We start from the raw sequence: 7345 nt of genomic DNA, 5'->3' as shown, positions 1-7345 counted from the left end.
AAAAATATCCATCAGTTTGCTCCTAAAATGATCATGTCCCTCCCATGCTTCAACTGTTTTTCCAACAACCATCTCTCATTATGAATCTACCTAAAAGTGGTGGCCGAGCCGCACACATCAAATGGGCATGCATAAAGATATCAATATATCCGATTTGGATCGGACATTTGATCGAACCGATCCCAAGAAATCAGATATGGGAAAATTTAATATCCAATTAAAAAATAGGTCAGATTCGGACTTAAGAAATAATATCCGATCGAATTCGAATTCGGGTTCAAATATAAATAAATTCGAAATTGAAATTGAAAGGGTGGCCAACCGATTTCCTTTACTGTTTGATTTGAGGAGTGTAACATGAAATTTTTTGAATATTTTATAGTAAATATAAGCATTTTAACTTATTTTAATTTATATTTACATATAAATGTTTATATATATATATATATATATATATATATATATATATATATATATATATATATATATATATATAGACAAATCCACAACCGAACCAGCAAATAGCTAGCTGATTCAATTCTAAAACTAAATAGATACTATACTGAATGACTTTTCTCTTGTCCTAAGATTGGCCATACATTTTCTCTATTTTCTCATTTACTTTAGGATCGAAGGCCGCATCAGGGTTTAGGAAATTAGGACCAAACATTTTAAGGCCTTGCTATTATGAGTCTTTTGACAATAGAAACAGCTTATAAGTGTCTAGTGAATCCATCTTAAAGATTGAACCACATAAAACACTAGAATTATTTCTCTACGGACTTGCTCCATTTTCGAGACAGAAACAGATTCATGTGATACTTACAATGTGTTGTTGCTATCACAACTGTTCCTTAAAGTTGAGAGGTGCATGGAGCGGACTGGGAAGAGACATCTAAACGCTTTGTCTTTAGGATCTAAGGGTTGTCCCTTGGACTTTTTTTTTTTAAATCAAAAAGTGCATCGAAAACTGAAAGCGGATATAATCATCCTTGAAGGGAAAAAAACAAACAAAGAAAGAAGCCACAAAAGCTAATGACAAAATAGTGAAGCTACTTTTGTGATTGGAGAAGATAGGTGCCAACCACAGCCGGATCTCTTCATGTCCAACATAGACGGCACCTGTCACAGACTGGTAGGTGGAAAAGTCTTGGCCGTCCAATTTTTCATATCCTCGACACCCTACAACTTTTATCTAAGACTTTTAAATTGCTCTCACTAATTCGTCTCATATATAAGCTTGGGCATCGGGCTCGCTCGGTCCAGCCCATCTCGATAAGGTACTAGGCCCGGGTTGGTTCGACACCCAAAACCTGGGTCCTGGTGCAGCCGGTCGGTTAAAACCCAAGTCTGAGCTCATCCCGACTAAATTAAAAAATATATATTTTAATACAAAATAATATATTAATATAATTAATTATAATAAAATATTATAATTATATATATATAATTAATAAAATATATATTAAAAAGTATTGTGGGGCCCACCCGGACCGGCCCCATAATTTATTGGGTCGGCCCGATGTCCTTTTTTCTAAGCTCAAGCTCGAGTCAGGTCGGTCGAGTCAGGTCAAGTACTAAGTACCTGTCGGCGGCCTGGCCGGTGCTCAAGGTTAATATATATTAACCATTTTTTTACTTCAAAAGAATCGGAAGTTATTAATTTGTACAGGTTGCTCATCCCTTGATCGGATTCACAAAACCGTGAATTGGAGAGTATATTGTTTTCATTTTTTTTTCAAAAATGGAATATAATATTTTTAAAAACAACGAAAAATTTCCAACTTAAAATATTTGAACTTAATAAAAAAACCGAAGAGTATGTGAGCAGTGGCATTCTTATACGGGGCTATGAATCAAATCATTTTATCTCCGGATATGAAGACATCCACTTTAATTTACAGTTGTGCGAGCATCATGGGAGGCTCCATTTAATGGAGCTTTCATTTACTCTTGTGAAACTGTCACTTTCCGTTACTTTATATACCCATCCGGCTGAGTTAATGAATGACTGCTGAAAAATTTCATAAGGAGGCCCCTGCCAGTCCCTCGTTTAAAAAAAGGCACCCAACTTTGTATTATTTCGTTGACTGCGAGGGTCGTTTTAATATATGCTTCAAATACTGGCTGAAGCTTGGGTACTGGGCTCGTTAGGCTCACCCGACTCAATAAGGAGTCAGGGTCGGGTAGGCCCAACACTCCAACCTGAATTAGGGTTTAGCTTGACAGCCTGAATTCGTGCCTGGCTGATTAAATTTAAAAAAATAATTTTTAATACAAAATATATATAAATATAATTAATTATCATAAAATATTATAATTATATATATAAATAGTAATATTATCAAACTCATTCAGACTTATCAGGCTCACCCGAGTTGGCCCGATAATTAATTTGGCTGCCTTGGTGTTCTTTTTTTTCGAGTACCAGTACCCACCGAGAATAACTCGGCCTAGTGCCCAAGTATAAGAAGAATCTATCATCCTCGTTTGTACAAGCAAAACAAAATGAAGTGGTTAAGTGCAATAAGTATAAATCCAAGAGCACTTGAAGGAGTCACCACTCATTCTCCAACTCACTTTTAGGGTGGAGCTAGAATTTTTTTCAAGGGAGGGCCAAACCATCCATGGGTCAGGCCAAGAGGAGCGACGGGTCGGACTAAACTAAAAAAATTTAATTTTTTACATATAAAAAAAAAATTTGGGCTCACCTGAGCCATGGCCTGAGCGAGCCCCCCTCCCTCCGCCCCTGCTCCCTTTGATTACCCACCGAAAGGGCATAAGTTATCCAAGTTCTCAAACAACCACACCCTTGTCGCGTCCACATCCCGTGTATTTTGGGTCTCCCATTTTTTCAGTTTTTCTCTTTTGCTTTTTTTGAGAGCTATCGGAATGTTACTCAACTCGGAACTTGTTTCCCAGTTGCGTTTGTGATCCACCCAACCAACTTTATCAAAGCCACTGGAGCACCCAGTGGCCGACCCAGAAGTTTTTGGCTGTGGGGCACTAGTCCATAGAATGTAAAATTCAAATTAAAATATATGTTATTTTACAAATAAAACAAATAAGGCCCCTAACAGCAGGCGACACAAAACTAAAGTTATTACTGCTTCAGCAGGATTCCCTCCAAGATTACTGTCAAATTCTAGTAAGATTCATGTCTCTTTTTTTTTATCGTAATAATCTATGAAATTAATATTCTTTAATTCTGCATTTACTTGGACCTGTACAGTTTCTTCTTTTCACTGAATACATAGGCAAACTGCAAACTGCAAAAAAAAACGTAGAATTCAGGCTAAAGTTATTACGTGCGGAAAGTTTCAAATGCTCAAGAGTTGTACCACCACATTCTATTCAACTAGATTCAGCATGTAATTAGCAACTCTGAGGAGGACAACCACTAGAGTCGACTAAAAATAAGCCCATTTTTTTAGAAATAGCATAAATCACAAATGTGATATCAAATGTGAAAACCCATAATCAAATGCAAGCTCATCAAAAGTCCAAAATCAAAACAAGAAAACGGGGAGAGGCGGAGAGCGTCAGAGAGAGAGAGTAGAAACGCTGACCTAGTGAAAGAAATCCCAACGGGAAAAGCACCATGCCAAGATGCACAGATTGGGCGAAGAACCTATATGACTTAATACTATACAGCAAGAGTAAAAGACGCACAAATGTGATATGAAATGTGAAAAAACCCCAAATCAAATGCAAGCTCATCAAAAGTCCAAAATCAAAACAAGGAAAGGGGGATGGAGTCCAAGAGAGAGAGAAAGAAACACTGACCTTGTGAAATCCCAACGGGCAAAGCGCCATGCCAAGATGCACAGATTGCCCCTGCGCGCCTTGCGGCTTCGCAGTTTGCCCCTTTCCCTTTCTGGTGAATGTTTGGGTGCAACAATGGGCGGGAACACATTAACTTCTAAGTTTCGGGCGGGGAAAAGTTTTTGGTGGATGTTTGGGGGCAACATTGGGCGGGGAAACGTGAACTTTTAGGTTTTGGGCGGGGCAAAGGTTTTGTCTGGAGCTGGATCGGTGTTCATTATGGGGCCCGATCCAATTCTGGCGTGGGCAACAGCCACAACACTGGCTGCAACACTGGCGTGAAGCAAATTTTTTACACGGAGCTTTATTGGGCTGGCGTGGGCAACGTAGCTCCGCCACTGGGAGCACCTGACATGTGAATAAAGATGAGGTCATCATTTTTTTTTTTTTAAGCTGACGATACGATAGGGGTTGAAGCTTACCGTAAAAGATTGGTGCTGGTTCATAGAAAACTATAACACAATGTTTTATGAACATATGGTTTAATTTTTAAAACAGATGCATGGAATAGTTGATTATTATTCCTATTATCACATGACCCCTAAATTCTAGCCTAAACATACAAGGGGGCTCTCATGCTCTCACCTATTAACCTTAACATATGAATTGATTATTATTTCTCTTTTGATTATTATTCCTAAGGACTGAGCCTTTTTTTTTTTTTTTTTACGACACAGTTAGTAAATTTTCAATTGGTTAAGAGACAGTGACATGGGTCTTATGGACAGTCTTATACAATTGGGTCCCCGAAATCAAGCACTAATTCAAGTTTTTATGGAAAGTAGTTGATATACCTAAAGGCGAAGCTAAAAGTTTTTCAAGAGGGTAGCTGAATTAAAGCGACTTGGGCTGGAATATCATTTTTAAAAATTTTTATATAAAACAAGTAAAATTTTTTAAAATTTTACTTGTAAACTTTTGTTTTTTTATTTTTTGAGGTAGGGCCATAGCCCTTGCGGGCCCTACTCTGACCACTCGGGCTCTGCATATGCCCCATGAAACTCCACCTATCTAAGCCCCTAGTAGTTCAATATACCGCAAGCCTAAAGAGATTGAGAGTTTTTCATTAAAAACGAAGGCAGCCGAAGATAATAATGGGAAAAATCGGATTTCATTGTCAACTGCTCCTATCGAAAGACTACGGATTCGAGCCATAATACATGGTTTCATAAAATCCGTATGATTTTTCTAATCTCAATCGAGCAAGTTTTGCATGAAGAAAATCTTGTTCAACATGTTCCATTCGATACAGTAGGAGAAGAACCCGACTCGGTATTGTTAAAATAAAAAAGAAAATACAAAAAAAGATGCCTATGTCTATGGAAATAGGCAGCCTTCCTTGGGGGCGTTGTCACCTAAACCATTGTTACTACTTTCCTCGACGCCGTTTCTTATTCTCATTTATTTGGAAATACGAAACCGTGACTTTCCGTTTTTCTCACAAACTCCCAACAAAATAAATTATTAATATAAGTTACTGATGAACTTTATTGAACCAATATTATTGTGAAAACAGCCATAATCGCTAATAATGGAGCCAAATTAATTTTGATCAGTTTTTTCTTTGAACAGCAGAACAAATAAATGAAATTTCAATAATCCTGGTAGACTCTTTTAAACATTTTTTTTTCAACATTTAGTATGATCTTCAGGACAACAATAGTGTTCTTTCATTTGTCCTTCCCTTGTATTGCATGAAGCAAACTTCGTATTCCAAAAGGAGTTAGTCAAAGATTTGCAACAAAAGAAAGATCCTTATTGGGGTGTTTCAAGTGTTGCAACTAATTTGCTTTTGAAATAAAAAAAAAATCAAATTTTAGATGAATATATATAAATGGAGTCAACCACCCACATTATTGTAAAAAGTTATGTGCTTTTGCAAGTTTATTGAAAAATTAAGTATATGATCGAAATAACATGAAAAGTTAGGTGCTTTTCTGAAGTTATTTTAAAAGGTCAAAATGCATTTTGCTATCTACTACATGAAAAACTTACTGGACCGAATTAATTAACTACAAAAAAACTTAGATGCATATTTAACAAGACTACAAACCCTAGGTGCTTTCTCGATTATCACCAACAGTTTAGATGTAGTTTAGAAAGAAATCAATAAATAATTAGCAGTTATTTAAAAATTATTTAATTTTACGGCTAGTCAAAGAAAAGTGTTGAAAACTTAATAAAAAAGAAATGTGTTCAGATATATGGCTCTTATGGGGCAATGCATTGTCCCCATTCCCAAAATTAATCTCGGAACAGGAATCAACATGCACCTTACTGAATATAAACAACTTTTTTTTTTCTTCATACTCATCTCCATATTATGCGCAATTTGTACATTCATCTACGCATCTTAGCAATTGACAGATCGACTCTCACTTTCACTTAACCATTTTAAATTAGCTGTTGAGAAGAAGCTGATGATATGACATGTTTCTCTTTTAATGAAATGAGGCAAATGCCCCCAAGGAATGAGTTAGACGGAGTAATATATTTTAGTAAATTTGAAAATATTTATATATAAAAAAAGGATTTTGTCTTTGCAGTGTCATTGTTTTAATTGGCATTACTAAATGTGACATAGATTAAAGACAAAGTTTCATTCAAGGGTTGGTATTTTGGAGAAACTAGGTCTTATTTACTTGTATCTGGTATCAAGATGTATCTGGTATCAAGATTATGAGTGTGTTTGGAGACACAAATGGCATTTAAACATGTTCTATTGGCAGTCAACTTAACCTCGACACCGGGTCGGGCTACCGCCAGGTACCCAATACCCAGCCCGACTCAGGCACGGGCCCAAAAAAAAAGGAACCTAGGTCGGCCCGATAATTTATTGGGCTGGCCTGAGTGTGCCTGATAATGAGTTTTTTTTTAAAAATTTTTATTAATTTATATATATATATGTATATATATATATATAATATTTTATTATGATTGATTATATTCATATAAATTTTTTTATTTAAAGATATATTTTTAAATGTAATCAGGCAAGACTCAAGCTCGGGTTTTTTGAGTCGAGCCAGCCATGGTTGACTCATTATCGGGCCGAGCTAGACCTAAGTTTTCAAATAATTTTGTTAGAAGGATTCCAATTAGGTAACCCTCTAGGGGAAGTGAATTTTTGTTCACAATAAAACGCAGAAATTATTGAAAGCCCATCTCAAATTTTTATGATTAATAAAAAAAAGTGAACAATTATCCTTCAAATTTGCTTTCAAGTTACTAGAAAAAGTATTATTGTACTCAAAATGGAAAACAATTAAAACATTAAAGTTTGTTAAAGGAAAATTTATTTATTTTTAAATAAAATAAGTGATAAGAAGAATTTGAAGGGCAAGGAAAGAGGGGAACACGAATAGGCCACACAAAGAAACATACCTAATTTAAAGGTAGTTCAGTTCATCATTTCGGACACATTAACTTGCAAGAAGTTTAGGATAATTTAACATAAATAAAATAAATAAGCCTTTGTCAAGAGCGCAAAAACTTAGGCACATATTTAGAAATATTGAAA

Source organism: Nymphaea colorata, chromosome 5 (assembly GCF_008831285.2).
Source record: "Nymphaea colorata isolate Beijing-Zhang1983 chromosome 5, ASM883128v2, whole genome shotgun sequence".
Taxonomy (NCBI): domain Eukaryota; kingdom Viridiplantae; phylum Streptophyta; class Magnoliopsida; order Nymphaeales; family Nymphaeaceae; genus Nymphaea; species Nymphaea colorata.
Note: the sequence above shows the minus strand (reverse complement) of the source record.